This window comes from Apus apus, chromosome 5 (genome assembly GCF_020740795.1).
Source record: "Apus apus isolate bApuApu2 chromosome 5, bApuApu2.pri.cur, whole genome shotgun sequence".
Taxonomy (NCBI): domain Eukaryota; kingdom Metazoa; phylum Chordata; class Aves; order Apodiformes; family Apodidae; genus Apus; species Apus apus.
The window spans coordinates 29,330,789-29,347,178 of NC_067286.1; the positions used below are offsets into that span (position 1 = coordinate 29,330,789).

Sequence of the window (16,390 nt, forward strand, 5' to 3'; positions counted from 1 at the left end):
TAAGTCATGCTGCTACCTGGCATGTATTTTATTTTTGCTTCAGTTAAATCAAACAGAATAATTTATGAGATAAATACCTTATATATGATCACTATAGTTTGTAACCAGTGTTGGGAGTCCTAAAGCCTTGCTTGCAGCATCGAAGAACCAATGTTATAACTTTGCAACCTTAAGATAAGTTTGGGTATGTTACTACATACACTTTCCACCAACTAACATAGCTTTCTGAGCTATTTTTCCTTCCTCTTTTTACTAAGATGAGGGTAAAAAAAAAAATACTTTTCCCTGATAAAAAGTGATTTCCTCCTCCAAAATAAACCAAATAAGCTGTTCACAAAATAGCAGTGTAAACAAATCTAGAGAAACGAGAGAAAAGAAGATTAAAAAAGCTCACAGAACACTTGCTAGTAGAAACTATTAAGTAGTCTAAATACAAGTAACCCCACAGGCACCTATAGCATTTTGTCTTCTACACTTCATTTTTTGGAAGGAAGATTTGACAGAAACCTCATGAGTAGCCTACATGAACTAACAGAGCCTGGTACTTTCAAACCTGTCTCAAGTACCTGAGCAGATTTGATAGCTCCAGTTGAAGCTTTTCCCATGCAACTGTGTCTGTCACACAGATTCTCTGGTGACTAACAACATTTTTGTGTATGCTGCAACTCCTGCCACCTCTGGGACTCAACCTCACCCAGCAGTCTTTTTATACAAAGCCTGCTGGACTCTACATGTGCATAAGGGGCTAGAGCAACCACCACTGCACTCAAAATATTTAGGAGACTGGAGAGAAGGAAGACTTGTTAGAGAAGAGAAAAAAACAAATACAAAAGCACACACAGAGAGCATAACAACAAAATAATTTTGAGGGCAATTTTGCCCCAAACCAGTTATCGGGGATCTAGGATACAAGTGTTCAATTTCAGCAGTGACTGCCACAGAGCACAGACACTCCAGCTAGCCCAGAGCTGCAGAATGCTACCCACACACTTGCTGGAATGAGATAAAACCAGGAAAAGGACGCTGAGATGAGGCACACTGGCTGACGCTCGCAAGGCAGTGTCAGCAGAGACATTCTCTACAGTACAGCCAGGCAGTCCTCAGAGGTAACTTTTGAACCCAATTCCTCACGAAAATTAGTGGAGAACCCACACCAGGTATTAATCCAGATTTAAAGGAATACTTCAATATATTTTATTGGCCTTAGATTTATCGATTTCTACACATTTAATTTCCTTGTTTTGTGTGCAGTCTGTTTTACACTTTTCACTGTTACATAGACCATTTCATTCTCTTGCTACAGGTCAAGATGCATAAGACTTCGCTAAGATAAGGAGGTCTAGCAGGCAGTTAAAATCCAAAGAAACCTGTTCTGTATTACTTTAATTTGTAGCATGCCAGCTATTATGCTGGCACCATTGAACTTCTGACCTCTGATCTAACCACTGGACTAACACCAGAACCAAAATCATGACAGCCACATTAGCACAATGCTGCCCCTGAGCCTGGTAAGCCCCACTGAAGAGGATGGCCAGTTAGCTCACACACAATGCTATGCCACTGCTATTAAATGCTATCCAGATGCAAGCTACAAAATCAGCACAGTGCTGCACTGTGAGTTAAAGCCTTAATAATATTGTCAGGCCAGGGCACATGTTTGACCACTAATCCATAATTGTCCATGCCAGTAAACTGTTACCATGTTCTCCAGCATAGTTTTTTTCAACTTCACTAACATATATTGATGTTCAGGACATTCCATGAGGCTGGGGACTGTTTCCAGTAAACAGTTGGGTGGGGGCTGAGCTGTGCAGAGCCACTCCAGAGAAAAAAAAAAAAACAGGCTGCAGACAACTGCAAACATAGTGACTAGATTCCTCAGAGGTGGCTCAAGAGCCTTGAGTGCAGCTTTACAGCTCATTATGAATAAATTTATCCATAGTAAGATGAAATCTGAAGCCAAAGGCAGCTCCTGCTCTGAACACTGTTAGAGATTCCTCATGTATCTGTTAAAATGACTTGCTGAAGGGCATCTGCATTTCCTTACTTCACAAAGTCAATTAGGTAAACTAATGAATGAATGAGACACTGATATTATAGTAATGTCACATCAAAATAAATCTCATTAGTACTCATGAAAGAAGTCGAGTGCACTCAAAGCAGAACAGCACAATTATCATGAAACTTCACTGCAACACATCAGTTATTCAGACAATTCCGTATCTTCCCTAAGATGTCAGACAAAGGCGCTAGCCCTTTCTAGTCCATGAAAGTACTAACACAAGTATAAAATGCTAATCTGTTGTCAATGTTGTAATTACCCTGCTTGATTCACTTCCTTTTTTCATTTTTTTTTTCCCCCCAAATCAACTCAGGTAGTACTGTCTAAAACTAATCTGAGGGTCGTAAGGAAAACAAGCTCCACTCCAAAAGTACTTCTGCCACAAGTAGAAACAATTTACAGAACCTTCACTGCACACACCTCTTCTTTCCCAGCAGCCTTTCAAATGCAGAAAACGAGCAGAGCAGATCATACTAACTTTACCTGCTCCTCACATGTAATGATGAGATTGGGACAAATGGGTTTGTTCACAAGAAAAGGCTCCAAGAAGAGTCTTTTCACAGCTGTACATATACTGCTATTAAAACAGGCCCTCCCCTTGCAGTCAGGTCTCTGACCATCTAGAGTCTCAGAGAGAAGAGGTGACTGAGCCCAGATGATCTGTTCCCAAGGGAGTGCTATGGCTCAAGAGGCAGATTGCAAACCCTTCTCAATTACCTTTCTTCTGGGGAAGAGTCAAGCAACTTCTCAGTACAACTGTTCAGTGAGATAATAACAGCTCAGTTTCACAAGTAGCTTTATTAATACTGCGTATGCCCATCTTAATGGTATTCAGTACTAATTAACATGGTTATAAACTGAACAGCAGTGGCACTTCAGTAGTATCCTAAGGCTTCAAATCTAAACTTTGAGCACAGCAATAAGATAATACAATGCCTTGCAACCCAGGGTGTCAATATTCAAGCCACTAGGCCTACCCTAAGTTTCCATACACTTCAAGAGCACCTCAGCACCTCAGCTACATACTAAGATGATAACAAAGACAGGTCACCACAAACAAGACAGCTACAGCTATTAACATTTTTCAGTCCGAACCTCAGTGCAAACAGAACAGTCACTCAGCACTATCACGAGATACAAAAAGAAAAAAAAACAAAACATGACATTTAGAAAGATTATTTTTCTACCTGACAAAATTGCTTTGAACCTCTAACATGGAAAGGGTTTTGTGCTTCCTTTATCAGGAACAAGAAAATAGTGTGAAGCAGAAACCAGCCACTATTTAAGGGTATTTTGCATTATACATTGCATACAATTACTTCATTTTCAAAAGTACTATTAAACACTAACATTAAATTACTTTACCGGCAAGCACATTACACCTACACACTGTTGCAGAGTCAAGAGTTTTTATTGCCACCAGTAAAACATTACTGAAATAAAGCAGCAGTGTTCCACAAGCTCTTTTCTTTCCCCATGTAGAAAAGACCACATAATCAGGCACACCATCTATGCTATCCTCATCTGTTACAAGCAAAGTAGTTCTAATTTGTAGCTAAGGTTCAAGTAAGAATGAGTTCTAGCCATGATTTCTGACAATACCTGGGGAAAAAAGCAAGTCATTCGGGGGGAAAAGCAGGATTCAAAGGTAAGAAACTAGTGACAATTTTAGGCATTTAGATTCATCTAAACAGAGCTGTGGTAATTTTTCTTTCACCTCCCCTCAAATAGATCTTCAATTCTTTTCTCCCTTTTAAAGCCAGAGGATCACAGGTCTTATATGAATGCTTTACTGCATCAAATGGAAGTTCTTTGTTCTGCCACAAAACTTTTAATCCTTCGTATTAGAAAAACTGAAAACTATCAGGTAAACAGCACTACAATTGTTTACAATTCCTCCTCATGTGAACCCAACTTTTCTGTCTAAATAGTCAATGATCTAACAACTGTTATTGTTATTACTCTCTCCAGTTTCTCTAATGTTCACAACACTACCTTCCAACCTGTTCCAAACAACTAAGTGATCGAAGTGCTACTTTACTTTGTATCTATCCACTAGCTCTCTGTTTCATCAATTTCTCCTTGTTTGACCCTTGTTAATTCTAATTACCTCTTCCTATTTCACATAAGTGAAAGATAAAATGAGGATTTTACCTAAAAATCAGTTGGTGAGGCTTGTATTTATTAGCCCAAAGTCACCTAATCCCCTACCTTAAGAACATGAAGAAACCTGTAACCTAAAGTTAGACTGCATCACACTCGGGAATATTTGGCAACTACTATACAAAGCTTTACATTTTTTGTTTTTATACAAAGTGCAGGTTAAAAAAAAGTTTACAATATGCATACAATTATTTTCCATGCGACCATCTCTGCAGAACTGCTAAGTTGTTCTGCATTAAACTGACTGTTCCCTTCACCCCAATTCTCAGAAGCAATGCGTTACATCTCCCAGTTAGAAAGCACATTCACAATACCTGTGACTTTTGCCCTTGGCAGGCATGAAGTTGTTGGCAGTTTGAGGTAAGTCATTACACTTAAGATCCAAGAACAAAAAGACACTTCAACGATACAAGAATGGAAAAATCTCAGTTCAACTGCTCTGGTATGTAAGCACTGACTTACATACTAAAAAGTTGAGATTTAATGATGCCAGCAATCAGCAGATAATTACAAACTTCTGTTAAAATAACAGTGATGAGCACCCTTAGCAACATTTAATTACTCCTTATTATCATACCTTTGTTTTATTGGAGATGTGCTTTAAATTACCAACAAATTTGAAAGTCTTCACCGCATCAACACTACATATACAAGTGATTAAATCTGGAACATAGAGCACACTGTTGTATGCTCACACCTACTCCTAATGCTGCTGCTCGGAGACAGAATAACCTCTGCTGTTCTCAAATGCTATTCAGTATATTAATTAACCTTAAAAAAATTCTGATTTAAAATAAAAGTACATTAGAAGAGGCTTAAAACAAGAGAAGTCCTGACAATTTTAATACACAATAAAAAAAAATGCAGCTCTGCAGATCTGGCTTTGGCTAGATAGGGATACAATTGTATAATAAGGCAAGAATTAACTTTTGGCTCTCAAATGATTCCACAGAGCTACTCCCATAGTTGCAGAGCAGAAGCGTCTGTGTCAGGCAGTACTCTGGAGTACCAATGGTAATTCATTTCACTGCACAGGCATGCCCTAAAAACCCACAGAGCTCAAAATCCCAAAAGCCTTTGCAATTTTGAACAAATGACATGTTTTAAGATATTAGCATTTTCTATTTGTTTATAACAACAAAGGCATCCTCGGAAAGACTCTCCTACGGTCTCTCTATATGGTAATGCCAGATTTGGGACATCAGAGGAATTCCTAGAGTTAGGTTAAGCATGAGTTGATGACTACCCTGCAAGATCTTGCAGAAGGCAATGGCGGGATGGTTAAAACAAACTGACCACCTTCTTCAAAGACTGCAAAACAAGGGTAAAGAAGAGAAACAGTGAAGAAAAAAAATAATCCAAGGAAAGAACAAACTACATAAGTAGCTTTCACATAAGCATCTCCTTTTTTCCCCCCTCAAAATCTAGGGGAAAGCATCAGGTTTCACTCTTTATTCTGGCTGCAATATAATGAAAACAGCACAGTCCACTGAACTATTTTATTACAAGATTCACACAACAAGCTGTTAAATACATTTGCAATGTAGAAGATCAGTGCCAGTATTCTGTAATTCATACAGATATATTTCTTTTTCAAGTCATGAGAACATTAAACCATAACTTTCTTCTGCCCAATTATGCAGTCCTTCTGCACAGACTGAAAGCATAAAATCCAATTCCAGCCCTTCTGATTTGGGGAAAAAAAAAAAAATACAGTGGTATAAATCTCAACTGTATCCAGCAGAAGCAGAGGAAGGAAGCTCTCTAACATTCATTTGGTAGGGTCTAGTACTGTCTTCTATTTGACACATACAACAATATTCCCATAATAGCATCGAACACTTAATTTTTTTAAATATTAAAAAATAACACAGATTGGTAATTCAGAAAGTGAAGAGAAGTCTCATCCACAAAAAAGAGAAGAGATCTTTAAATAGGTCAGAGATAAGAACTGTAATGACTTTTGTGTAACAGGAACATGGTTAAGCCTGTAGTTTGTTTCATCACTCACTGTCTCTTTTTTTTAACATGTAGACAGTCATGTTACACTTCAGAAATGTGAAGGAAAAAAAGTCTGCTTTTTGCCACAGTTCTTCATCAAGAGCAAACTTGTGCTCTGCCCCTGCCAGAATACAAGTATGCAAGATATGTATGTTTCCTCTTACAGGAAAATAAATAAATAAATAGCCCCCCTTTCTTGTGTGCCCACAGATAAAGGAAATCAGGTCTCATGTTGCAGGTTTGCAACCTGAGAGTCAGCACAGGGCAGCAATTAAACTTACACCAGTGGCAATGCTGCAAACCAAGCAAAAGAGACAAAACTGGCTGGATACCAAAGCAAAACTGTTTTGCATTAGTTTAAAAATAAATTCACTACAAGGATGGTCTTGATTTTTTACAGTTGTTTTAATTGTATCTACATCAGCATTTGAAGAGCAGCAGCCTACAAGGACGCCCTCCAGCTACTACCAGCAAGCAGCCTGCAAAACACAGAGCAGTTTCACCCAGGAGGCCAACCTTCTGCTCTGAGCAGAGCTGGCTTCCACATTGCTGCAAGTTGCTCATGGCTCTCTGTTGTCAAGCTTTGAAAGTCTCCAAGGATGGAGATTCACTACTCTGTGGTGGTCTGTTCAATGCTTAATCACCCTCATAATGATGTATTTAAATTTTTATAGTCTCTTTGGTGTGCATAAGCTAGCTTTCTCCTGGAGGAAACTAAGGAAGAAATCCCTCCCCAGAAGTTCACCAAATGTGGCCCAGCCCTTAATTGTCATAATGGTCCAAAGCAAAAAAAACACAACTGTGTTGAGGACATCCAATTCAGACTGCATTCAGTCTGAAATAAAATTAATGAAATACACAAAGCATAGATATGGGAGATTCGCTACCCTTGCCCTTAGCCAGAATTCCACCACTACTCTGCCAAGTTATTTGCTAATGTAAGACCAAGTGACAAACACAAAGAGAGCAGTATTTAAGTTAGATTAAGGAAAGAAGCACTCTTTGAGCCAGAAAGAAGGTAGGAAAAGTTATAGATCAGAAAAATCATAACCTCTCTTGTAAAACACCAGTCATCATGGATCAGCACTGAATATTTCACAGGACAGTGTGAAATACTGACAATTTTGAATAAGCAGGAAGTAAGACCAGTAGTTTAATAGGATCTCTAAAAAACAGGCATTAAAAAAAGCAATTTTAATAATTTTAAAAGGTACCAAGAACAATGTAAAAAAGTTCTGGGGCTATGCAACTTTTGGTCAAATCAACCAGTGTAGGTGCTTAAAAGTGTTGGTTAACTCTTCAGAGAAAGGCATCTGTATTACCACCATCAAGAAAACCCAAGATACCTATCAGAGCTGCTGACGTGAACAGCTTGCATCACGAAAGGTCTGCTACCACAGCAGTTGTTTCACTGATATTATCTGCTGATATATATATATATAAAACCAAAACAAAACCAGTTCTGTATTAGTCCTATTTCACATCAGCATACAATAAGCCTGTCATTTTAATTCAAAGGTCAAAAACCAATTGATTCAGCTGACAGTACTGCAAAATGCATCACAACTCAAGAATTTCAGAGAGCAGAGCTGCGCTGCAAAAGCAGCCCATGGCACCTCCTGGAACCCCACTGCGTGCTGCACAGGGACATGCAAGCAAGGCAATGGAACACTGCAAAGGAAGATGCTTGGCAATTTCAGGCACTCAGAAAAGCAAGCATGAAAATTGAAAAAAAAATGCCACCTAAGTATATTAAACATAACTAAGTCTCCCAAGCAGACTAAACAGGTAACTATTCTCCAATTTATGCACAACTTCTGACCCACACTTTGTAGCAGCCTGGAATAAGAGCTTGTTTTCTGCTGATTTTGACTAGCTGAGGTTTTTAATCCACTGTAATACCACCAATTAGGAAAAATAAGATATATTTCAGAGCTAACTTTGAGTGCTTTCACGAAGCTAAAAGTCCAAGTTAACGCACAAGTTCAATACTACCATGTTTCTCTCACAGCTGCAGTATTAAACAGTCTCTCCAAAGCTTAAACATATGTTTCAAGGTAAGAAAAATGTTGCTTCAAAAGGTAAACAATCAACACACAATTTGAAATACAGACCACCAAAAGGTTTTATAGCACTGAAGGTAAACCATAAGGAGTCACAAAGAAGAACGTAACTTTAAAACAACTATACATGCCAGTAGTTTATTTAAATTTTGACAACTTACAAAATAAAACTCTGCCTTCAAAAAGCACTTCACTAATCTTTAACAACATTCATCTGAAGACAGAGTTTCTTCCCTTTCTACAGAGCCCGAGACCAAAGGCAAAAGTGTATAAAACATCAACAAAAAATTTGAAGTGCCTCTCAGGCCTAAGTATGAATGACTATTTGCAGTAACAACTCTTCCTTCTGTCTTAGCTTTTTAAATAACCCACATTCAGCAAAGTTGTTCTATACCGTCATGCATTTGTCAGGAACTTGATCTCTCTCTTCAAAAGAGTCATCCATCTCACTGTGCACGGAACAGGAGCTACTACTATTGCACTGCAGCATTCAACACAAGATCAAGTAGTAAGAAGAGACGAAGGCACAATTTATTTTGATCCTACTAATCAGACATGGGTTTGCAAAAAAGGATACACTTAGACCCAGACCTTTAAAACAACACTGACAAATACTCGGGTTAATGATCATATATAGCTCATCAGCTATCAAAAGTATGAAAAGTGTTATCTGGCCACATTCAAATGAAGTGTTCTTTAAAACATGCTTCCATAAAGAAAACAACAACTTGTAAATGTTTTGTCTCACTTAACACTTGACATAGAAGATATGCAGCAGAATCCAAATCAAACAAGCCACCCTGCAAACTGGTGCCACAGAATTAATATTAGAGACTGAGGACAGTGACATAATTTAGCTTTACGTATGCAAAGACAGTAATCTAAAATCACTTTATCTACTAACTCATGTCCAAAACCACAGTTAAATAACCAAGCAATTCCAGTGTCTTTGCAACTCCTAAAGGGTCTCCCAAAGTTTAGAGTGCAAAACTACTATCAAACTTAACATCAAAACTGCTACAGACTGTGTTAGTCATGCAACATCCAGGGGTGTAAGGATTAAAAATCTGAATTAGTCAAAACCACAAAGTTGTTGTAATCAGCCTCACCCATGGCATCATTCGGTAGGTTTACAACTGTGCCTTCAGTTAACCATTTCTGGTAAGGTTTCACTCCCAGAAAATACTGATTGCCTTTCATTAAAGAGGCAATACCTCACCTCTTGTAGACCCATAAAATCCCACTCTGAAAACCTCCAGCTTGAGAGTCCTCATTTCAACATTAAACTGAACTCAGTGAAATACAAAGCTTAGGCTACTTTAAAATTGCTATTTTGAAGCGTATACTTGAAATCAAGTCACTAAAGTTGTATCCCCCTGGAAACATAAAACACAATTTTTTTTTTCCCCTCACTCACAGAAAGATACTTCACATACGATTAATTTTACAAGCCAAATCAATGAAAGCCTCACCTAGCAGACTTTAGAATATATGTATTTACACCAATAAATAAGAAACTGCACTTACTATTGGTGTATTTCTGTCATAACTTACTAAGAAGTTAAACAAATGGGTTTGAATAAAATCAAAACCTAGAAGATGGATAATGAAGTAAACAAAGCAAAGATATAAAAAAGATATAACAGATAATAAAATCATGCCTTAGTGACTTTTTTAAATATTTAAATTAAGGAGCTGCTGAGGAATAAAAGGAAGCTGCCTGAAGCTAAGAAAGCCAAGGAAACAACAGATCAAAACTTCTTGCCAACTAGCCAACACATAGGGTCAATGAGAATAAATGTAAACTTCTAGAAATGCCAGCATTAGGAAAACTAACTAATGTGACTGATATTTTGATGAATGCAGAAGCTCTTCTTCACCCCAGCAGGGTATCCCAGATTCCTCATCAGTAACAGTAAGCACTCAATAGCTTGCAGCAACGCCCTTGCTGAAGGGATTAAAGCCATAGTTTTTTCCCGTATCAGTAGTTTTTCTTCTCTACAACAGACAAGCTACAATACAAAACAGATAGAGGAATAGAAAAGAAATTCAACTGGGCCTCAACCCTTTTTCTTCCTAGCCTACCTCTCACTTTCGCAATGCACTTCCAAAATTAACTTTCCTATCTGAAAGAACATGACCTTACTAAAATTCAAAATAACTAGTAGGAATATTTTATATTCTTAAAATTAAGCTTTGTTCTCCTATCTTAGAAATAAAAAATGCATTTGTAGTAGCAAAATTAATAATTCTGTAATAGACATTTTAAAAGATGTATTTGAGACACATACACAAAACCTAGAGAACAAAAAGAGCTATGCAAGAACAAAATGCTCCCAGGGCAGCGACAGAATGTTTATAGAACAACTTCTATCCAAAAGTTAATCCCAAACCTTAAAAAAATGTTTTGGATAAACATGAAAGGGGGAAAAGTTCTTCAAACCTAGAACCAATTATGCATGAGTGAAATTACAATCACACATTTTATAACAGAAAAAATAGATTATTAATTACATGACCCCATGTTAAATGTTTCTTCCTTACTGCAGGTCTGCCCTTTCACAGTTCTGTGTCAGTGCCTACCTCAACACCTGCTTGCCTTTTTAGCCAGACAACTTTGTGCAGCCACATAAGTCAGTTGATTTCCCATTTTGCTTCTGACTTCATAATTTAAGAGGTTCTACAAACCACAACTGAAAGCTAAGTAGCAATGTTAAAGCTAAGCAGCAATGTTAAAGCTAAGCATTTTATTAGCATCAGTAATACCTTCTTAATACACTGTTGAGCAACTAAGTGCACATCCTTTAATCAACTGCCCATGAATAAACCCTGTTAAAATGGGGAAAGAATAATATTCTGTCCCTACCTACCCACCAATAAAGAAGAGACAGAGTACTTACATAAAACATTCGATCATTAAACTTGTATTTTTAGCTTTACCTAAATAGCATACAGCTGTTCTTTATAACCAAGATAAATAATATGAAGTTCCCACACTGTTTCTGGATTAATAACTAGTATGGCACCTGATGGCCTAAGATGTGAAAAGCCCTGACAGTGAAACACACCTTACAAATCCCTCTCTGCAATTACAGCTGCCACCAACTTGTACCTCAGTACTTTCACCTGTTTCTCCCACCATTCCAGCTGAAGGGAAATGGAGGCTAGCCCAGCAATACCTTCCAAATAAATAACAACCAAACTCTCCACCACAGAAAACACAGCTGCTAATTATCCCGTTAGTACTTGTAGTGACAACAGGCAAAAACTAGGGGGGGGTGGGGAAAGATGTGCTCCCTTTTATAAAAGTGGTTTATGCTTTAAATTAAAGGAAACTAATGCTTTATTCCCATTCCCAAGGAGAAAAAAAAGAGAAAGAAAGAAAAAAAACAACAAAAAAACCTCAATCAAAATTCCATCATGAAAGGACTGCCTTCTAAAGAAAACGCTAATCTTCGTTCATCCATACAGATCTGGAACCTAATGAAATCTGACACCTTTACTCTGAAAACAAATTTGCATTGTATTATCAACTAAGGCTCTGTGCTCACAGATGTACTTCATTCAGCACGCAGCAAAGGGCTCATTCAAGCAGCATCACTAACAGTTTTTAATGTGATTTTGCAGGGAAATTTTTAAAAGCGACCTCATAGGCAGTATTATTTTTTAAAAGCTGCTGTATTCTCTTTTGGGCAAAAAACATGCCTCCTGCGCCTGAAACACATGGATGTCGTGGCCAAGGTTATACAAGGAGATCTTCATTAAGTTAAGCAATTCCCATTTTGTACCACTGCTTTACTAGACACGAGTAGGTGAATTCCTCATTAAACGAAACGAAGCTGTATCACAGTTATCCAGTGCAAATAATTGTTATTGTTAAATGTAGCATGAAAACAGGAATTTCAAGACTTCATGCAACATAAAATGGGGGAAGAGCAAACAAACTCAGCTGAAGGTAATATCCCTGCTCTTCGACTCTGCCTTGCTTCTCCACCAACACCTTCTCTGCCCTCCCAGTAAGACCCAGTTTAAGGCTTTCCCTGTTTCTCCACTTTCCCAGGTTGCTAGTGAAGAAATCGACCATCCGCAGGTATTCTGTTCCTCCACCCCTCTCTCAGGAGCTGAGCGTTCAAGCAACATCTCTACCGGCACTGCCTCCAAACTGCCGAATTGTTTATCATTATTGTGGTCTCCGCACCAGGCACGGAACAAAAACAACACGACGACACCCTCGGCGGGTATAAAAAGTAAAGAAACAAAGAAAAAAAAAAAAAACACGACAAAAAAGGAAGGAAAGAAGAAAAACCACCAACAACACCTGAAGTACAACTTACAGCGCCGAACAAGGGACAAGTTACCCACCGAGCCTGGCCGGCGCTCGGCGTGCCGCTGGCTGCCGGGCCCGCAGGGCTCCCCGGCCGGCGGCCGCCCCCGCAGGGCCGGGCAGCGCGGGAGCCACCGGGAGCCACCGGGAGCGGCACCGCGCGGAGCCGCCAGCCGCCTCTCACCGCCGCCTCCCGCCGGGCCGCGCTGCTCCCGCTCGGGGATGCCTTTCCTGAGGAGAAAGAGACACAAATCCGGGAAATAGCAGCCGGCTCGGCTCGTTCCGGGGGGACCCACCCCCGACCCGCGGCTGCCGGCAGGGCGCGGGGCCGCCGCGGGCAGCAGCTCGGCGGGCTCCCGCCGCCCCAGGGGCGCACGGGGAGCTCGCCCCCCGCCCAGCGGGGGAGCAAAGCTCGGGGCGCTCGGGGGGCTCCGCAGTCCACTCCTCCCCGGGCCCAGCTTCTGCCCCCGCCAACTCCCGGGCGGCGGCCCCGGCTGCCGGGCAGGGGGTCGCGCAGCCCCGGGGCGAGGGGCCGCTCCCCCTCACACGCCCCCTCAGGCAGCGGCACCGCGCTTCCCGGCTCCGCCACAGGAAGCAGGGGCGCGGAGCGCAGCCCGCCCCGCTCCGGCGCTCCGGCTCGCTACTCACCCAACAAAGTTGGCGCCGCGGCTGCCGGCGGCTCCGCTCGGCGCGGCTCGGCCGGGCTGTGCGGGGCCGGGCTCTGCGCGGCGCTCCCCGCCCGCGCCCGGGATGAGCTCACCCCGCGCCGCTCCGCCCGCCGCCGCGGCTCTCGCGAGAGGGGCTGCCCCGCAGCCTGCCCGCGCTCCGCCGGCGGGGGCGGCCCCGCGCGTTCCTATGGCAACGGGCAAGCGCCGGGCCTAGCTCCGCGCCAGCCGCCCCCGGGCCGGGCACGGGCCCCCAGGGCCGCCCCGAGTTCCGAGGCGGGAGCCCGGGGGTCGGGCGGAGCCAGCAGCCGCGCCGTGGTGCGCGCCCGGCCCCGGGAGCGGCGGAGCTGCGCTCAGGGAACCTCCCCGTGGATCGAGGCGGCTCGGTCTTCCCTGCCGACTGCAGGGTACGGGGTCACTCGGAGACCTGGATGTGTGGGGCTGGTAGGTGGACTCTTCGGAGCATGCCCAGAACACTGTAATATTGCACCTCGCCGAACTTTTTGCATTTTGCTTTTTTTTTCCTTTTTTTGATTGTTACATCAAATTCCAGCTTCCAGGAGACCTGCAGGGAGAAAGTCGCTGTAGTTGCTGACACACAGGCAAAACCTGATACTCTACAGATTACATATCAAGGTCTTTTACTGCTGGTCAAATTAAGATGACTTCTCTAGCTGTCCACCACAAATAACAAATTAATGCCATGGATAAGCATGCGGGAAAAATGAGTACACACCAACACCTTGTTCTGCAAGAACTCTGCTGTGTTTCCAAACAGCCAAAACATGGAACAAAATCAACAGTAGGTAACCCAGTGTGCGTACACTCTGGTTGTCATTATTGCCCTTGTCTTGACAGAACTGTAACAATCTCAGTTAAAGCAAAACGAGTGAAGCTTTTCCCAAGCTGTCTCTGAAATGAGGACACTCCAGAAAACTCAGATTTGGGCTGGCAACATTCCAGCAGCATGCAGCACGGTGATGAGGAGAGCAACTGAGCTGTGGTGAGCAGCTGCTCCACCAACCAGGTATTTGCTTCACCCCATCCACTTCCCAGGAATGTCTGGCCAGCAAGACCAACAAGACTTACATACAAATCCAAATGGTTTCCCATCTTCTGGCAATGTTCCTAATGGATCTTTAGTAGTCACATTTAAATACTACAGTGTTTGGTACTGTAAAAATACCTGGGTGGGTTTCCAGAGAACCATCACTTTCTTATGGGTCCCCCAGCTCACGACTCCAGCAGCTGTTACAGGGTCACAAAGAGCCTCTCTGTCTCATATTGCTGAGTAGAAAGAATGTTCTGGGTGGATGAAGAACGAATCCCACTGCTGTTCTGGCATGAAAAAAAAAAAAAAGGTATTTGGCAGTCCAGAAAAATAGGAACGTTTCTGGTATTTAAATACATTTATCTTGTATCACCCATCTGAAAAACTTGGCGCATTTCACGTAAATGAAAAGGTTTTTTTATTGGCATCTCTATCCCCGCTCTTGCAAAGGGAAGCACCAAGAGGCCCACAGTCCCCAGGGGGGACACAACAGTGGTGGATGCAACTGCAGCATCAGGCGCTGTGGTGCGTGATTCCTGAATTTGTCTTCATCAGGAGAACTCAAATAGTGAGGCAGCGGCTTGTAAGCTCTTTAATTAGGTTAATGAGGCTAGCGCATTCCCAAACAGTTTCTGTGATCTTCCTTCACACACTGCTGATGTGTTAGATTGCAAGATGAGGGAGATACTCGGAGGGTCACGTAGGGAGGGAGAGGCTCTAACATGAAGCACCAGCCTGGACTACGTGCTAGAAGCCCACACCCAGGGCTGCAGTCCAGTGCTGGAGCTGGATCCTGCTCCCTAGCCCCTGCACTCCCTCCCTGAATCCCTGGTCCAAGAGGTCAACATCTGGTAGTGCAGATGGAGCACCTGGAGTAGGTGCTGCTGGCACAAGGCACAGCTAAGCCACTGTTCACACCACATTCTTCCCGTGCACAGCATCTAGAGCAGCCGTTAGGAGCCATGCCTGTTCGCACAGGCCTCAGGATATCCAGAACTCCCTTCTTTATGTGGAAGTACAAACATTTTTATGCCTTTATAATTAACTAGGTCAGGATGGGGGGAGAGGAGGAGAATTTACAGAGTTTACCTCCTGCCTATATGAGGAAGTCATCGGAATGGCTGATCTAGAATAAGAGGGACAAGAAAGGTTTTATTCCAAAATAGTTACCTCGCCTCAATAACACACAATTAACTTCAGAACAAAAGGACTCTCGTCCCTTTGATAGAGGGCTCACACACTGGCCTCTGCTTGACTAGCTTTTACAGAATGAAAATAGTTGCTCTTCCAATTGGTTTCCCAGTGTAGACAAGGCCCAAGAACCCCAAGAATTTCTGAATGCCAGCTCTTCTTCTGTCACTAATTTGCTGTGTCACCATAGGTAAGTCACTTCATTTCTCATATTCTCCTTTAAACAGAAAGAGAAAACAATACAGTTCTTCACCTCAGAAGAGAAAGATGAGAGTAAATTAATTAACATTTTTGTTGTTCTCTGAAGGTTTGGCTTTATGAAAGAGTAAGTAGTAGGACTGTTTCTGATTAGGTCTGACCAGAGCTACAGGAAACACAGGGAAAATTTGACTAAGAATCTGAACTACCCTGAAACAGTACATGATTTATTCATTGATGAACAATGAACATGTGGAAGTTTGTATACAGCACGCCCTTCCAAGAAGCATTACAATTTGGATATAGGAGAAAAATAGATGAAGTAATTCACAAAGAGATTATTTGCTAGAGCCCAAAATCAGTGAGTTTCAGGATTTGGAAAAGGCCCATATTCTCTTTCATGGTCTTGGGAAGTTGGTATATGTGGGAAAGGTTTTAGGGTCTTAAAGTATTTTCTAGCATTATTGGCTTGGGGGTTTTAGAGGATTGTTTTTAATACGGATCTTTTCAGTGATCCAGTTTACAGCACATAAACAGTTACACTGTTGTAAGAAAAGGCAATTTTTGCTTTGGGATAAAAGGCGACTTATTTAGCCAGCTTTAGCAGGAAAGGCAGTGCCTTGTGAACTCCAGTGTTCCTTTTTTCACTCACCAACAGGCCTTTTTTGACAT

The 16,390-nt window shown here is 41.7% G+C and overlaps 1 protein-coding gene across 4 annotated transcripts in view; it reads right to left on the minus strand.

Moving 5' to 3' along the window:
• The window catches only part of SIPA1L1 (signal induced proliferation associated 1 like 1), a 202,743-nt gene extending 189,403 nt beyond the window's left edge, over window positions 1-13,340 (minus strand). For 3 of the 4 annotated variants that reach the window (XM_051620673.1, XM_051620676.1, XM_051620670.1), the window contains exons 1-2: window positions 13,262-13,340; window positions 12,624-12,844 (exon numbers count right to left, since the gene is read on the minus strand). The gene's annotated coding sequence lies outside the window, so the exon portion shown is untranslated. The remainder of the gene's footprint in view (window positions 1-12,623; window positions 12,845-13,261) is intronic. The other variant, XM_051620671.1, reaches the window with a different exon arrangement.
• Window positions 13,341-16,390: the final 3,050 nt, after the last annotated feature.